The sequence below is a fragment of the Ciconia boyciana genome, chromosome 10, assembly GCF_034638445.1.
Source record: "Ciconia boyciana chromosome 10, ASM3463844v1, whole genome shotgun sequence".
NCBI lineage: Eukaryota > Metazoa > Chordata > Aves > Ciconiiformes > Ciconiidae > Ciconia > Ciconia boyciana.
Window position 1 is genome coordinate 5300056 of NC_132943.1, and position 19421 is coordinate 5319476.

General features: G+C 37.6%; 1 protein-coding gene across 1 annotated transcript in view; it reads right to left on the reverse strand.

The window, feature by feature from the left end:
• Nucleotides 1-19421, reverse strand: part of ARHGAP15 (Rho GTPase activating protein 15) — a 331003-nt gene that overhangs the window by 140490 nt on the left and 171092 nt on the right. The gene's annotated exons all lie outside the window — the stretch shown is intronic.

Sequence of the window (19421 nt, forward strand, 5' to 3'; positions counted from 1 at the left end):
CTCTGTTTAGAAAGATGCATTAACCCAGCTGGAAGTTTTATACCTGAAACAGCAATTATGGTGTTAAAACTACATCTAGAGGCAGGAATAATTATTATCATGGATACTTTTGTATGTTCTGTGTTGAACCGTATAGCGCACAACTAAAAACAGCAGCAAAGCAAATTTTGATTAATTTCTTATTTTATCCTATTAAACATGTGTGAGTCACCAGAGGGAAACTCCAAGCCTCCCAGAAATTCAAGGTTTTAGATAGCATGTTCCAAAACCAAGCTTAGCCAGAAATATTCTTGTTGGGATCTCATTTATAAATATTCCTTCTCTTGCCAAACCATTATTCTCGCGATATCCACACATTAAAATGACTTTGCTATTATATTTGAAAATACAAAGAGGACCAAATGTTACTTCCGAGAGAAAAAAAAAAGTAGATATAAAACTCAAAAACCACAATAAATATTTTTTTGAGTACCTTCCTTTTTAAATTTCAGGTTCTGGATTTGGCCAGAAGAATTCTCCATGAAAGAGAGCTGGCAAACATCAACAACATAAAAAAGTGGAAGGCACTTCCATAGGGAAGTAAAATAAGACACTTAAGGATCTAAGTATAAAATAATAGGAAATAAAATCTACTGCTTGTTCTACTGTATGTACCCTAGCATAAACTGCATTCATTGTACTGAATAAACTCGTACCTTCAATTTCGGAAGATGCTCACGCTGACATATCCACATAAATACTTCCAAACCAACACAGAACAGAAGGATATTTCTCCTCCCTTTGCACAGACTCTTCAGTTAAATATTTCTTATAGTGCACTAAGAGCTTCTGAGACAGAAAAAGGAAACACATGCTTGCTCTTGTTGGGCCAGGGCCTTTTGCAGTATATGTAGAGGGGAACCCAACAGAGGTCAATATTATGCTAAATTTCTTCTGCTAGTGCAAGTGGCTGCAAGGACACCTCAATCCAGCAGCAAGCACATAACCTGAATACTAGCTGACTTTCACATTTGGCTGGAAATAAAGTTGGACCCTCAGATCTAGAAAAGCATTTCTGATGACTTTGGTCACTTTATTAGGTCTCTATTTATTCCACAGGTGGGAAAGATATTAATGGACAGATGAAAAAAAGGGCAAGACCTTTGCCTCAGATAATTTGCTCTAGAATTAAGCTATATTAAATCACAACAGCTTATCACATCAAGGAAGTGCAATACAGATTGGGTACAAAAAGAAAGTAGTATGAACATATCATTAGGCATAAAAGAAAGAACACATTGTCGGCCCTTAATGTTGGATAGCACTGTAATAACATCAGCTGAATTAGGAGGGATAACTATAGACTAAATTCTCTGCAAAAAAATTGCACCAAGAAAAAACTGACCAGTCTTTTTTTGGGCCTATATAAATCCTCTGAATACTTATTTATTGCCACAACTCTAGCCTTAATATTCCTAATAACATATAAAAAACAGGAGTATCATGCAAAACCACAAAATAAAGTCTGTACAAGAGCTCTTACACAAGAAGACAGGTGGAAAGAAAGCATTAATGCATTACCTCCAAATCACACAGTTCTGCAGAAATAGTACCATCAGAGTCAGTGGAAGTTTTGAGACGTCCAGGTGAAGAACTGCTTGCTACAATTTAATGCACTAAATTGTATGTATGGTGCAACGAGAGCAAACATATTATTAATTAAGCAGGATTAAGCAGTGGTTAACATATCTGCAAGGTGAATTTACAAAAGTCTTTATCCAGGGTTTTGGTATGGCCACAACTAAAAGAACCAGGCAAGACTCTAACCTTTTCAGAGCAAGGATCAAAATTTTTATGTGATTACTTTCTGCAAATTTAGTCATATACCTAGACAATATATTTCTAGCAGACTGTTTTTCCTGGGTGTGATGTTCTGGGCAGAGCCTGAATGATTCAGAAAGTAAAATGTTTTAATATGTTCTAAACAGCTCCATATTTTATTAGCAAGATTTTGTAACTCCGTATAACATGATCTCACATTCCTTCCAATGACTTTTATTTCACTCTTAATTTACAAAACATTTATACATAATCCCAAGGGTTTACCTATGATTAATTCCTGCCAGGTACAGTATATCTGAACATTTCTAACGTGTTGAAAGCATTGGTTTTTGAAGAACTATCCATTAATGACTTTCTGAACTGTGACAATGGATATTGACAGTGCTTGTCAGACTAAAGCACTATCGATTGTCTCACATCATGTGTATAGCAAAACCAATTTCTTCCAAGTACCTCTTCCTAACTGAAATACATTATTATGGTTCCTATCTGTTTATTATAACACCCAAAATTATCGTATGTAATTCATTTGGATGGAAACGGCTCACACAGAATGAAGACCAGCAGTGGGACTAGATAAGGCATTAAGAGATTCAAATAGCTTTACACTGGTACCTTCCCTTCCATTAGACTTGTTCTGTAGGAAAAAAACCACAACTAGTCTGTACTGTGTGAATTTTTTTTTAATACCCTTGAAGCCTTCAAAATTTCAGGAAGTTCTTAGAAATGGAGAAGACTTGTAGTATAACAATAACAACCATAAACTGAGATTTAATAATTCTTTTCCCAAGGAATACTAAAAGTGTCAAGCTTGACCATTCAAAATACAGAATACACTAATCAAAATCCTAGCTGCAACTTTCTTAGAATACTTATGAACATATCCATGGACTTAACTGCGATCTCTGATGTCTTAAGCTAATAATTTTCTTAATTGTTTTACAGACTCATATCCAGAGTCCTCAGCAGCATCTTGCAGGACTGAATCAAAGCTGAGATGGGAAAAGGGGAGGTAGAAGTAGGTCTCTATGACTTTGAATAATGAAAGTGCCAGTCTAACAGCAGAACCATCACATATGTGTGAAAATATTAATTTAAATGAATTATTTAGTTAATTACTTAATTTCAAGTAATGGGAATGCTTAACTGCTGAGTGTCTCATCCTCCTGAAGAAATGTATCTTAACGTGCAGAGGCGTATGACTATGCCTACATTCCAGGAGACATTGTAATTTAAGAAGATATAATGACTCATGACTTTAAGTTTTATTGGATTTCGTAGGAACTCAGGATTCAACATTTTTTCAGATTTTTTTGGCCTGCAGTGCATGTGAAACTACTGCTAGTCCTTTAAGGAAGGGGCAGTATGCATTATCGCCTGTATAAATGGTCGGTTTTTCAACCAGCACCAAAGTTCTGAGAGTGACAAAACCAAGTCCCTGCCTCCTTTCTTTCCTTTGTGATTCTCTGAGATGAAGTCAATGAAGTCTGCTCACTAAGGATAAAGAATTCACTTCACCTACTTTATTGAGCTAAAGACTTTTGTCAGTCATCCTATTTTATCCCTTAGTGAAAGTCCTGGGCAGGTCTCTTGAGTTATCCCCACACTATAATTACTGTATCTTTTTGCAAAAGAGTAAAACGAGAGACGGAAGCATGGTCTGCTTAAAGGCATTACACAAATGATTGGTGGGGAAAATGCAGGAACAGGCATTACCCCTAATCCCTGTGTTTATGATAAGCTTTAAAATTACAGGTTTTATGACTACAGAGCGTAAACCCAAGAACTGCAGCATCAGGTAACAAAATGGGTATCACTGGCCAGGAGATGCTAGGAAGATTTTGTTTGCATGGGCACCACAAGACCTGAAGTCGTTCAGTTTTATGGTTTTAAAACAGATATTTGCCACGGCAAGTATATCTGCATTTACAAATGTTCATGAAGCAAGCTTAGAAATAAACAATAGGAAAAAGAAAACAGTGATTATATAGCACAAATAATTTTTCTGTAATATGACAGCCTAACAACTTAAGTGCTCAGTAGTGTCATTACACTTTGTGAAATTTGTGTGCATTAGCAGTAAAAATTCAATAAAATGACTATATAATTCATATTTTGCATCATGCTCTGATGCATGTAAACTTTTTAAAAATGTTGTCCCCCACTAATAATAAATGGAAATAAATAAATAGTGTGTTAAATATCACTACACGCTTACATTTTGAAACAAACTGGCACTCCCCACACAGCTTTTCTTAGTGGTATTTGTACCATAAATATTTAGAGAAGTAAAGCAATATTTCTGAGTGTGTATTGGTTTTATAAAGGAAGATCATACCCAACTAACCTGATATCTTTCTTTAATAAAATAAATTATTTTTTTTTTTTAGAAAACGAAAATGCAATAGACCAAATCTATCTGGACTTCAGTTGTGTATTTGATACGATGCCAAATGGGAAATTATTAGTTAAACTAGAGAAGATGGAGAGAACTAAAACAATAACTGTGAAGTGACTAAATAAGGTATTAAAATGAGTTTTGTTGAAAGGAGAACTACCGTATTGAAGGAAAGTTCCCAGTGTAAGTCCTTAAATATCCTTGGAACTGATCTTTGTGTTTTCATTAATGACTTCAACAGAAAAAGCAGGAGCATTCAAAAAATACTTGTTGGTGACTCAAGGCTGGGAAGCATCCTCAGTTCAGACAGGAATCGGGATATCAGACAAGACTTTTAGTGACTTTGAGACTGGAAGCTGGAGAAACCAGATTAGACCTAATACTACACCATGCATGGGCAGAGAAGGATTAATACAAAATATTTCTCTCTTATAAGTGTGCAACCTTGGACACTCGTGTGTGAGATGGGAATTCATGCCAGGAAAAGTGCAGGCAGCGGCCATGAGAAGTACCAGGAGAACGGGCTGCTGAGCTTTCGAAAGCAGACAGGGAGCTTGGCATGTTTGGCCAGCTAGAAAATGGCTGAGAAAGGCTGTGATTGTTCTCTACGAATTTGCTGGTGGGGGTGGGAAAAGGAGCAGGAGACGAGAAGAGGACAGCAGGGAGGGAGAAGAGCTGTTTAAACTGAAGAACAATGTTGGCACAAGAATAAATGAGTATAAACTGGCCATAATACGAAGTTCTAAAACACCCTTTCAAAGAAGTCGTGGTGGCAAATAAAACTAAAAGAATTTAGGATGAAGCTTAATAAATTTATGAAAGGGGACACAGAACATGGTACCTTGTGACAGGAGGGACTGGACTAGATCACCCAGGACATGCCAAGCCTTTCTTTCCACAATTTTTTTGGTATTGTCACAATATTAGAGATGCTATTATACACACTTAACTTGAATATAAAAACCACAATGCCAGAAATCAATGAGTTCATTTTATTCATACAGTATGACCAGTTTAGGTTCATCTAATGTAAAACATGTGGGACTTGGATGAAATCTGCTGCAGTACACAAAGTCAAACTATTCACGCTCTAGGAAGAGAGAGTACAGCGTGCTTGGGAAGGGAAAACTGGTCTCTCCAAGTCCGTGTCAGGGATTAGGACTCTTGACACAGCCTATTTGCAAAAGCTGCAGTCTTTTATCCCCCTTGCACTGAGAAGGGCAGTTTTGTATGAGCACAGATCACTGAGGACTCATCTGATCCGGAGCCTCCTTCAGTAGCAGCTTTCTGTCAATCTGCAGGTAAAGAGTGACCTAACTACAGATGAATATGGGCAAAAGTCAGGAGCGTGATGGAGATGCCTTTTGCATTTGGTGTACTTTTCTCCTTTAGAGAGGGTTGCTAAAATTCCCCGGAAAATACTCAGTGACTGGGGTGGTCTAACACATAGGAGTTGAAGAGTGGCCCTGCCCTTCACTACCTGGGTGACTTGGTGCTGCCCTGTTCCAGTGGTTTCAGCCATACAGTCTCATCCCACTCATATAAAATATGATAGTTATAGAGGAAAAAAACCCCCAATATTCAAATTAATGACTTCTGAAGTTGACATATATAATATAAAAAGAAAACAAACATGCGATTAAAGGTTGAGGAAGACAGAGCAAGGAACTGAAGACTATGTCCAGATCAAGTTGAACAAGTAATTTACAACAAGTAATGCATTCAGGGTTTTTTAGAATATGGAGTTCTGTTTGTTTTCTTCTGTTGTGGAATATATGTCAATAACTTTCAAGTCTTTAAACTTACCTCCTGACTGAGTTAGTCTAAAAAAAACCTTTTCAACCTTTTGCAAATAATATGAATAGTCATCATTTACATTGAATTGCTCAGACAAAAGGACCAGAAAATTATATGGTTCCTTTTTCTACCAGGAGCACCAGATAGACTGTTATGCCAAAATAAAACCTTTGTGAGTGGCTGGGTACTGCCGGCCATGTGTGCACTTTTACCTTCAAAACCTACATATAATTCTGCCTTATGCTTTGGAACACAAATTAATTATCTGTAAAGAACAAGGGAGACTTGGCATTACTGTATTTATATCACCCTTGTTAAGAGTCATACAAATGATTCATGTATTTAAATTTAGACACACACTTGGATACCTTGTTGACTCTTTTATTCAGATCCAATCTTATGGGACCTATCCAGAAGGTTTTCATAGAAAACCAAAGAGTTTTCTATGTATTGAGACTCTTATCAATTATATTTTGTACTTCTAAATTGAAAAAGTACATTATTTTAAAATTTAATTATATTTCCATTGCACTCACCTTCCAATTATATTCATAACCTTATATTTTTTGACCCATGATGAAGTTCTAATGCTTCTCATACAATAAAGGATAGAACTGATTTGTTGTGCATAAGTTATGAAAACATGTTAAAATTTTTTATTTCCAATGGGAAACGGTAGTGACATTCATCTGTATATTTGTTGTTTCAAACCACAAGTTCCAGAATGATATATTTCTGAGAAAAAATGAATCTATTTCTCTGTTAATACAGCAAGTTTAGTACTTTCCAGTGAATGTAGATGTGATATTTTATGAAGGAGAACGGCACACCCATTATCTTTAAAGTAATCAAAACATATCTAGCTAAAGATCTGAAATCCGTTTGCTGTACTCTGTTTATACATCGACTACTTTATCACATTATCTCTACCTCAATTAAATCGTTAGAGTAAGTATAACTGAACAAAAGATCACCCATGAGCTCATTTTTAAAAAGAATAAGTCAATGGATTTAAGAATCCTTTTTACTTCTTGCCTTAAGTGAAAGTTCTGGTAAGAATCTCCAACATCTATATTCACATAAATATAAACCTTAGACAAAGTGATCTTTACTGCCATCAACTTCATTTTATGTTTCTACAGAAATGATTTCTATTTGTTAAAACACAAGTGATTTTCAAACTTTTCAGCAGTTACAGCTCTCTGCTTAGAAGGTAGTGTCAGAGTTGCACTGCGAGGACACAGGAAAGACTTCCCCTAAAGGTGCTTTTAGGATCTGCATAAAATAAACATAAAAACATGAAGCAGATCAAATGGAGGCTATAGCTTTTGTGTGAGCCCACCTTACAGAGTTTGTTAGTGGCAGAAGGTGTCTTGCGAGATATGCCATGGGTCAACCTCCTTCTTGGGCTGAGACAGTGTAATTACAAGAGGAAAAGGAAAGCCCAGAATGAAGCTGCTGGTATATTTAGCTACGTATTACGTTATAACAGTTTATGTTGTAAATTTGACTGCTTACCTGAAAACTCTGATTCCAGTGTGTTTCTTAAATAAGGTGTGGGGTTTTTTAGCATTAACTTTATGAGAATGTGGTCTTCCAATAAAGATCAGGTCATACAGTTCAGTTGTGTAACAGCAGATAGAAACTATATGTTGCCCTCTCTGTCCCTGATGCTACCAAGCACAGCTTTGGCCAAGGTGCAAGGTGGTCTGGGAACATTTCTTCTGGCTTTCTGCAGCACCCACCCATTCTCCCTACAATCTGATGGTGGCTCCTTCTCATCACAAAGGCAGCACGAGGGCAAGATCTGGGTTGGTATAGTTAAGACATGAGTCCAAAGAGGACACACAGATGTGGTCAGCTGAAGGCATGAGTAACTGGGACCCCAGAAAGCATGTCTTACACTGCTAGTGCAATGAGTTTGCTGCAGCAGGTAGCTGGGACCCCAAATCCACCTGGTCCTTGCATAGGGGCTCGGAGGGGGACACCTCCAGAGACACCGCAGGGCACGCGGTGACATTTAGTACTTCGTCCAGTCTCCAGAACAGCTGCACTGGAACAAGCTGCCTGAGCAGGCAAATAATTACTATATATCACGATCTTTTCCTGAAATAAAATCAGGCCACTCATCACAACAACTTTGAGACACTTCGATCAGCTACATTTGGGGTTTGCATGGGTGCACTGACCCTATGTTTGACCAGCCATGGTTAAAACTCGGACAAAATGTTAAAAAGATACAATAGAAGACTGTTTTAGCTTTAAAATTAATGTTCCAGCTGACAAACTGCACAGGGACTTAACCTACTTTAGAACATATTTAATAGCATAATTTAGTCTCTGAAAGGAAAAGCAAAATAACTAATGATGGACAAATTTAGAGGTCGAATCTAGTTCAGATAAACATTCAAAAGTTCAGATGTTTAACCAAACCTTATCTTGTCCATGAAAAGCCTCAACCGAAGAGCTCTACCAAATATAAGCAAAGCACAGAAGATTGTGGAAACTTTTCCTTACAGAAGGAAAACTATTATCAGGAACCAGCACCTTATTGCAGCATTCACGTGTTAAGCAGTTAAGCATCAAAGCAAAAGCAAAACATTTTCAGAAAACTGCTTCATGGAAGTAATAATATTTGGATGAAATCCAATACAGAGAAAAGAAAATAATATTAAGGGGAAAGATAATACAAATACAATTAGACTATCAACCAATAAAACTTAATCTATGCTTGATAGTTGAAACCTTCCAAGCTTAGAGAGAATAAGGAAACTGGAGATGAGAGGGCTCTGCCTTTTGAAGTCTCGCTGTCCAGATCCTGGGGACCATTATCTAGCTGTGTATTTTAAAGACATTATGAATATTCTGTCACAGAATTAGAAAGCTTTATTATTATGAATGACCTGTAACTTGAGCAGGGACAGCTACAGATGAATTCCAAGTAAACAATTGTTTGGAAAAGGTGAATTCTGCTAACTTAGTTTTCTGGACTAAAACCCGCAAAATAAAAGATGTGCTTTCAAAGAACATTTTCATTGTGGGTTATTAATAACAGAAAGTATAACTCTAATGGATACTCTTAATCCTCACATTCACCAATTACAAATTATTTTTTAAAAAATGTACCAGGTGAGATGAGACCACTGTTGTGTCTTGCCTGGCACTGTTTCTCATGCAGCAGAAAATATCTGCTACAGTACCCTAGAGGAAAGCAAAATTCAGACAAATGATGCCACAAACCACGGGTGTTTCAGGATCCTTTCAATTTCTTACCCTTTCCGCATGTCACCACCTTGACCTCTCTCTTCTTAAGCCTGTCCCTCACCTTTCCTTCTATCTCAATCCCTCAAGCCACTTGGGCAATTAACAGAAACATTTACTTTTCTCATAATTGAACCCTAAATTCAAACTATCAGATGCTCCAAATCTGAAACCTAGTAAAAGACTTTTTAAGCAAGACTTAAACATTCAGTTTAGAAATGACTTACATATAACTTACATTAAGAGCCAAGTTGCAACAATAAATCAAGTATCCCACTGTTTGTAATTATGCCTTAATATCAGTACTACCCTTGTTCCATCATACTCAATGATCTTCAGATAACATTGTATAACAAGTCAGGTATTACAGTATTTTCATTATTTCTCCATTAATTTCTAGTGCTATCTTTTGATTTTCACTCAAACACATCAACTGAAATACCTTCATAGGAAGAAAGGAATGTAGGAGCATTACAGCACCCTAAAATAATCATCTTTAGTTTTACATAGACGAGAAAGATACTATATGTATGTTTTCACACAAAAATATATACCAAGCTTATTTTTTGCAGGAACACAACTTCTTAACTTCTCGGAAACCGTTACAATGAGACAAAGATTTTGATTTAAATGAATGCATCTACAGCTCTGATAGAAGACAGTCAACGAGTGATCTTGAGTTCATCACCTGTACTACTTAATTTTTAGTCAACTTTCTGGTTCTTCCAGCTCTCTCTTCCCAAGAGAAAACCTGGGTGCTGTTCAGGAGCCAGTTTACTCCAGAGACTCCTCCCAAAAAGTATTATGACCAAGACAGCACCAAGTTTCTCTGCCTCTGCTTTACTCTGCCCTATAACTCTTATCCCAGAAGGCACTTTACCTTCAAGCATAACATTCCATGTCTACATATCAGACACATTCACCACAATGTTTTAAAAGCAGCAGGCTAGTGGGATGCATATAACCATCAGTTTATATCAGAGACACAAACACATTAACAACCCCAGGCATCACAAGGTGATCAAAGAAGATCTGAGGAAAAGCTTTATCTGATTAGGACACAGCCAGTCTGTCCTAGAAAGAGTGAGCATGGAGTGACGTGGACGCAAGCCACATGTTCCTGCACCTTGAATGAAGTCTTTTATTATAGATACCCACCGAGCTAAAGCTTAACTTGCTCTGATTTATATTTTTGTACCTCAAAGCCTGCTAAATGGCAAAGGACCAAATCTGCATCTGGCTGCTCTCCTTTTCTGACCTGCCTACCTCTGGCCAGCTTCCCTTAGGCTCTGGGTCCTTGGACTGGAGTGTAACCTTCTTCAGCAAAAGTGATTGTCAAATATACTATCACTATGCGATTGCAACATATATGAACTATAAAACTTTACAAGCAGAGACATACTCTTTCTAGCAGGGCTTCACACCTGCGTGCTTTTTAAACTATTTCTGTGTTCTGGACAAGATGTCTTCATGAATTTAATGATAATAAGCTCTTTTCTCTCCAAGGGTTTTTTTTAAAGTGCATTAGCACTGGAGTACTTTAAATTGTTTTAATTTCATTTATTTTAAATGTGTTGTTTGGAAAGAGTTGCTCAGTTTTATAAGAAAGTCACTTTTCCATATAAATTCAACACCTTAAAAATTAATTACAAAAGCTGTTATCACATGTAGGAACACATTTTATATGCTATAAAAAGGCTTAAGGAAGGCTTACTGTTTGGTTTTCATGGAGAATGCATTGGTTGCAAAAGATTAAAGGACAGCAGGATCTACATGTTCTGGTTGTTTACTTTTTATCTCTAAAAAAGTGGCCATGAAACAGATAAATGCTATCCCTAGGCTGTATCAGGTGAGCCATTTCCATGTGGAAGAGTGAATTCCACTTTACACGGCTGTGGGAAGACCTTGCCTTGAATAGCCGTGTGCAAGAAATACAGACTAAAACCAGAGCAGATTCAGAAAAGGGCTATTTGAGACGATCAAGAAAAAAAGCAGCAGCCTATCATAGGAAAGACGACGATGAATCTTGGCTGGCTTAGTCTACCAAACCAAGCAGGAGAAGGAGTATGACTGCTGCCTGTAACTCTATTTGGGGTGGTACACCTGAGACAGAAAGGAACTGCTGAAAATAAAGAGCTAGCTAAATGCTGACACAAGAACACATTCGTACCACAAGTCCATTTAGGCTGAAAATTAGAATGCTTTCAGCTTGAAAACTGAAGTTTTGGAACATTCTTCCAGCATGAGCTGAGGGGCAAAAGCATTACTACTGAATTTCATTAATTATGAAAGGAATCAAATGAGGTAGTTGTTTTCAAGAACTGGGGAATTGATTCAATGCTACAAAAAGTCTGTCTGAGGCAGATAATGCCATGTTACACTTTTCAATAACAGTAACACAAGTGAATTCCTCTTGGGTGAATCCTGGGCACAGTCAAGACAATGGCCAATGGAATTAATTAAATGGAGCCAAATATCCTTGGTGGTGAGGGGAGCTGCTCATATGTCATAGCGTTCTCTTCAGCATCAATATTTAAAGCCAGCTAGTTGGAACCTTTTACTTGATTGAGAAACAATACAGCATTTAACCCTTCAGCGGTATTCCACCCTTTGGCTGTCAGAGGCACGATCTGTTTATCTGGCAGGCCAGCAGGCAGCTGGTGGAACACACAGGGCATCCTACAAAACACATTCTCTTTTAAAGCGTTAATATGCCCTGTCCAGGAGACGGTACCATGCTTTCATCCATTAAATTGGTCTTTAAATATCTGGGAATGGAGGTCATAATTTAAATTAAATACATCCTCCAACTTGGAAGGTACAAACATTTAAATGATTTCACCATGGGGAAAAAGGTGAGTCTGGGCAGTAGGTATTCCTATCTAGAGCCTGATTTACCGTCTCTCTAATTGAGCTTAATTTAGACTTTTATAACCTAAAAACCTCCTTATTTCTGTCACATTCCTCCCAGAGTACCGGGAGGATTGCATCTGGATTAGTTATAAATAGTAGTGAAACCTCAGAATACAGTGTAGTGTGAGAATCATTTTTTCTGGCTACAAACTTGCAATCGGGGCAGTCGTTTCAATAATTACCACGAGAGGCTTCAGAATTAGGCTCACAGGAGTGACGGAAAGCTGGGCTGGCTCTTCCTTCCCAAAGAACAAAGCCCAGCGAGTCCTTCTCACTTGCTCTAATGCTGACCTCTCTCCAAAGGCAGTAGTCTACAATATTTCCCATTGCAGTGAAAATGCCTGCATCTATTTAGGTGTTATCAGTTGCCAGCCTATATTCTTTCCCCGTGGAGGCAAAATATGGAGACGTACAAAAATGGAGATATACTGACGACGCAGGTGACAGAGGGTCAAGCAGATGTAACTGTCTGCGTTGTCTATTGCTTTAAGCTATCAAAATCATGACATTTTGCACAATATACATCAAACTTAATTTTACTTCCTAACATAAACAAAGATCTACTTAGTAAGGAATTAAGAGACTGCACCAAACCCGTGCAAGACGTGTTGGATAGTTGGGCTTAAAAGTGACAGAGTCAAAGTAAATATCTTTTCCTCGTATCGCAGGAGTCGACCTCACTTTTAGTACATGGAAGGGGCACAACCGCTTGACTCCAATAATACCTAAATTGCTCATGATTTCTGTGTGATTGCTTTTTCTGAACCAAGTGTGTTTGAAACAACTGCTGCACATTTTTCCAAAACGTAGTTTTCTTAAACACTGTGTCAGTATGTGTAGTTCAGTAGGAAAAAACTTAAAGTAATCGTGACTATCCAGTCTCTACTTGCCTCCATATCAAATTTATCTTGAGTGCGCATGTAGGAGTTTATTTTGTTAAGAAAAATATATGGTGTCTCTCTCTTCTTTGGAACAAAGAAGAAATATGGATTTGTAACCTTTTTTTTTTTCCTTTAAACTTAAGTCCTTCAATGGTGTTTTGAGCAAACCTAAAGAGATTTTAAGACAGACATTTTGTATTATAACATTCCCATGGGTCGTATGTATGATCGCCTTTACTAAAGCTCCTTTCAGTCCCAGTTGAATAAATATGCATTTTATTTCACTAATCTTGAAACAACAGGAATAAAGTTTACCCAGGTCTTTTATACCTCAGAGAACAAAACAAATACTACAAATCTTTAGAGAGAAAGGATATACAAAAGGGCTTGAGGTGAATGTTTCAAAGCAAATACTCTTTAAACGATGTGCAAATTATTTCAGCACTTGAACATGATTTATGAAAGGGGATTAGTCCACTGAAACAAGAACCCAGTTTAAACTGTTGGGTTTCAAAGTCAGAGATGAGAAGCGTTTGCTGGAAAAGGCAGAAGAAACCGGATAGTAATCTATAGCGAGGATTTCTGATTGATTTTCTTTAACTAATTCAATCTTACATTAGCTATCACTGTCATTCATACTTAACTGTGGTGGGCAGTATAAAATACCTTCTTTTATGATATAATTCTCCATAAAAATGAAGTATGCAATAGTGATAATTAAGTAATAATGAGGTAATTAATAACTCAATGACTAGCTCTCTATTTACTAGTATGGCCCATAAATGAGCACAAGGAATATGAAACAATTAAAGATTATCCAAGCTCAAACAGATAACTTTTCCAGAGAGTTGTGTGTCAGTGAGCAGACCAATGAGTCACAGGTCACATCTATAATAATACATTATATTATATTGTAATTTTCCCGCATACTCTTCATGTAATGGGTAAGAGCTACTCTTAAGTACTATAAAAATGATCACTTTTATGTAATTGTAAAGATTAATAAGTGAGCTAACTTCTCATGGTTCTATAATGACCCTGCTGTTCTAGTAGGTAAAGGAAAATTTAATGATCCTGCTCAGATATGATTAATATCTAACTTTTTCCTGACTAAAAATCTGGACTTGGTTCAATAAAAATGAATTAAGTGAACATGCACTGATTTCCCTGCCAAACGTTTATATGGAAGTTGGTTATGCCCAATTTAAAAATATGCTTTTTCAACCCAAATAGTAAACTCTAGAAGGATTTTGGAAAGTGAAGTAGAAATAAAACAAAGAATTAAGGAAACATTATATTATAATTGATGGAAACAGGATATTCAAATTCAGGAAAAATCCATTTTTTTAATGAGAACTAGTCACAGCCAGTTGTGATTTTGGTTGCAACATAATCTCCTATTATCAGTGGAAGTGACACGATTTGTTTCTGAATTTGGCATGTTTTGTTTCCAAAATGCCAATACTATTACTTCTTTGTTGCTGAATCAGTATTTTTCTAAGCTTTGAGAAAAGAGCATACCTATAGTAAATGTTGCAGAGAAACATGAGAGCAAAAATATGTCAAAAAAATAAGTTTAGTCCCCATAGTCCAAATGAATGCTCCTGCCCTCCGTAAACAGCATGTTGCATTTTCTTTTTGTGGGCTTTTTTCAGTATCTGAAGGTGACTGCATTCCTGTTGATGCAATAAAAATAAATGCCACAAACATACAAGCTGCAGAGTGACAAAATTAACATTGCAGTAGGAAGCTGCATATTTGCATATACTTTTCATTTTGCTTTCTGTTTTGATTGTTGTCATTGGTAACGCTGCACTAATATACATTACTGCTTTATATTTCTGGGGTTTATTAAAAGTAATAAAACTGACCTATACGTAATGCTAACATTGTAATGTAATAATACTCCCTAAATGGCATCCATTTGGCTTTGAACTTCACATCTAACTAAAATAAATGGGCTGGGAAGGGGAAAGAATTCAGACCTCATCAGAGCGAACAAAGAAATGGAGTGATTTCCCACTTCTGCAGCTATAATTAGCCCCCTTATCAGAGAAGTAACCCTACGTGGGTGAAGGACTCTGTTAGCTACCGCAGAATCCGGCCCTCGACAAGTTTGGCTGAGCCAGTGAAACCTCTCACTACATCCCAAGATATGGTCTCCCAACCTACCGGCCTCTTCACGTGTCAGAAAGGAAGCGAGAAAAATCACACAGGCTCTCTCTCAGGACTGCCTGCAACGAGGTGGCCTTTTTCTAGGAACTCTAAATGACACTTTCAACAAAATAAGTTTCTGGCTTTTTTTCCTCCTGCTAGTACACAGCTGAAGCTGTGCAGATACGTGTGTTTGTGCCCTGGTAACCATCCCTTCCCTCTGCAGAGAAACAATAGCCTCAGCAAGGCAGTGTTTGTCTCTGAAATATCCAGTCGTGCGCGGGGACAAACCGTAAACCCTCGAGCAAGCCCTCAGAAGAACCTTCAGCTAGGGAAGCAGCAAGCACCATGCAGAGCCAGAAAGGGTTAAAGCTCCACTGACTTCTCCAGTTCTTTTATCACATCCACTGAGAAACCAAAATGGGGTTTTGCTGCTGGTTTTTTCCCCCCAAACACATTGTACAGTCTTAATTATCTAACAAACTGTATTCAGAGATCATTCTGGATGTTTTAGTAATTACTCCGGAATATTTACATGCCATGCTTCGAGTTTCAAAATTCAACCTTCTAAAGAGAAAAGAATGAAACAACAAAAGCAACTTTGGGCAATTTTAAAGCACGCACACAGTCCTTGGTTAAATACTAGGAACGGGGTGGCCTGACTTAAATTGTGTCTTTTAAGAAACCAGAGCAGATTTCAGAGCCCCGATGACTTTGTAGCACATACCTCTGAAGGCAAATCAAACTTATGATCCAGAGGTTATTATTTTTTTCTTGATTAAAACGGTGCTAGGAGGCACATTCCCGGACACTGCTCTGCTTCCCTGTTCCCCAGGGAAGTGTGCGAGGGCTGTGGCAGCACGGAGCAATGCATCGCCCTTTGGGACTAAAAAGACCCATCGCTCCCTGTTGAAAGTGCAAGAGGAATTTAGGTAAGTAAAATATCATTATTTGAGTTGGCTGGTGGCCAGGGTGCCGGGGCTAAGACCCCGATCCTAACGAAGAGCGGAAAGGAATCTCAAGCCTGCTGTTTAATATGCATGACATGTCAGCTTTGCTGTCAACTTTTCCTTCTACCCCCTGCTTTTGTCCGCTTTTTCCACCTGTTGCAACTTGTCCTTATTCAGGCTGAGAGCTGGAATTGTCTTACTTCGATGTCGCATTGTGTCTGGCACAACACCCGGATCCCCGACTACTCTTATTGAGGCACTAAAGTGATCATGAATAGCAATAATACTGCACAGCCCATCAAGGCTTTCCTTGTCACATACATATATATATATATATATATATATATATTTTTTTTTTTTTTTTAAATCTTGATGCTCTAGTTGTGGCTCCCCAAGCTAGAATTCAAATATGGAGGAGATTTTCCAGGATCTGTCGTCGCAGGGCTGCGTGACTAACCACCGGGTTTTAAGTAAAGTGTTCTTGAAGATAAGAAAAATATGCAAGTAGAAACAATAAAAATAATGCAATTCAATCTTATCAATTCAGGCAGTTCCAGCTTTTATGTGGCAAACAAGGAGATCAAATTGCATTTATCTAATATCACAGATTTTTTTAAATGTGTAAAATATTTAATTATTTTGCTTTGGCAACCTAAAGCTGAGGAACAGATTACTGTTCCCACTACATAAGGAAATAACTGACAAAAATTAGTATTTATTCTTGTTGCTTTTGTAATAAAAATAGAATTCCATCACTTTCAAGGAAACCTAAAATATTAATAAGAATGTGATGAACTGAGTAAATGTGACGCCATAAGGAAATGATGGAGAACAGGTTGGAAATATAGTGCTTTGGGAATGGATTGCATTATCAAGCTTGTGATTGTGCATTTTGACAAGAGCAGCCCTCAGATTGATACGGTAGCCAAAGGGCACTCTTCCTACTGCGAAGCCGTTTGTTTCCATCCGGAAAAGGGGGAGTAGAAGGGGAATTGATCCCCTCCGACAATCAATAGCGACTCCAGCCCAGGCTCTTCCACAAGAGGTCACTCCCGAGTGACAAAATTCCCAGATGATGGCCAAAACGCAAAACCACAAAGCGACCATGGACAGAAAAAGAAACACTGAGCTTAGCAGAGAGCGTGGAGTTGGTTTCATTGCCCACAACATGACTGTCCTGACAGCTCCTGCAGTCCACGCACACAGTGAGGTCTCTTGGTTTTTGGACAGCTGAACTATTTCTGGGAACCTTTGCAATGCACAGATCCTTTCCCTACGTCCCATGCACCGTGACAGCATCTCTACTTTCAGTCTAAGCCAGGTGCCTGGTTTCATGTGGTATAAAATTAACGTGGCAGACCACCTACCAGCAGACCCAATTATAATTGGTACTAATTAGGAGGCTTTTTGGCAACCTTAGGAGAAAAAAACAAAAACCTACAGTCTGAATGATAACGAAATTACTTGGAAATTATGAAGTCTGCCACTAATTTTAAAAATTATTGGTTTAGAACAACATTTATTTGCATAAAAAGGAGCAGTGCTGCAAGGCAGTTTCCTTGCACCAAATGTACACATCTTCTAATGGGGGAGGTTCCTAGGGTAAAAAACATGTTCTTTCTGACCTAGCATTAGCTGCATAAATTAAATCAGTGAAATAGTTGGCATCATAAAATAGTGATCTCTTTCCATGTATTAGAGAGCAGGATCACGGTTTTACGTATTTTGGTAGTGTTCCCCAAGGCCATCCTTGGTTTCTTCTGAGCTCAAGAAAACTTCAATTAGAACATGAGTTGAATCCAAACTTGCTGAGAAGCCACTGAAAAGCTGCATGACCAAGCAGACGGACACTCTGTGAACTTTGGAAATTGAGCCTGGCAGTTTGAGCCCAATTTTCAATGAAATCAGTGTCTACAGCTCAAAAAGCATAACAGAGAATTACCATTTGTCCTTGTAGTGTAAGCAGAAGCAATTAGGATTAAACATAAAAACCAAATTCCTGCTACTAAGTCTCTAGGGGCAGTCTCCCCAGTTTTAAATTAAAGAGCAAATTACTGGGATACTTTGGTTAGAATATACCTGTCCTTTACATACTCGTGCTGCTAAAAAATCCCAATGACACAGCAGTACCAAGTCTAAAACTGGACATTTTTTGCAGCCCATAAAATGTAGAGAAGGTAAATACAAACGAGTCTGAACTGTCTGAATATTTTGTTAAAGATTATCGGGGCGGGGGGGCGGTGGCCTGCTAACACATCAGTTGCTTGTCTTCCATGTTAAACTGGAGGAGTTTTAAGCCATCTTTAAAAAAAATCTCCTTTGTTTGGATTTGGCATTGGCAGTAGTCAATAATATAAGAGCACTATAAAATTATAAAACCATTAAACTTTGTAAGAACTTTATGAACACACTTGCAGATATTGCACATATCTTCTCTGTGCTCTGCAGTCAAACTGGACAATGAAACGACCACCTGTTAACTGCTAACAATGTGTCATTACCAGTTCTCATGCCTTTTTAAAGCAATTTTGGCTCTAGCTGCCGATAATTCTGGCTACGATACTTGTGTGAACATTAAGGGCACAGAAAGCCAAAGGCAGAAAACTGACAATACAGTTTGTGCTTAGACTACTAATAAGTAAGTGAATAATATGATTTTTCTAATTCCACATAATTGCTTGATCTCAAGGGGCCAAAAAAAGTTCTGAATACATATTTTAGAAGCAATCCAATCTACAGTATTTAAATGCAAGCTTCGATTCAGTGAGATTTCACGGAAGATATTTTCACATTTTTTAATCGTTTAAATAGCCTGTAACAAAACGGGGGGTATTCAGGATTCTCTAAGATTTGAAAAGAAACGTAGACTAAGTCTCTGTCACTGCTCATATTCACTTTTTCTGTTTTGTCTGACAAATTATCATTTAAAGATATGTGAGAAGTCTAAGTAAATAAATAAAAAATCCCCGAGTGCTGAGACACTTTATGGGCATTTTGCTATTAGCTACAATAAGAGCAGAATCAGGCCCTCAAAACTTACCATGCTCTCAGTCTTATTTTTCTTCCTCTGAGAAATGCAACGTAATACACAGTACAAAGATATTGGGACAATTTTTCACAGGCTACATTCAGGCTACTTTATATTTTATAACAGAAAGAAAAACCTTAAAAACCCCAAATCTCCAAGATAATAGGAAAACAACAACAATAAAAAGCTTTGGTCTGCAAAAAGAGACTGTTTAATGA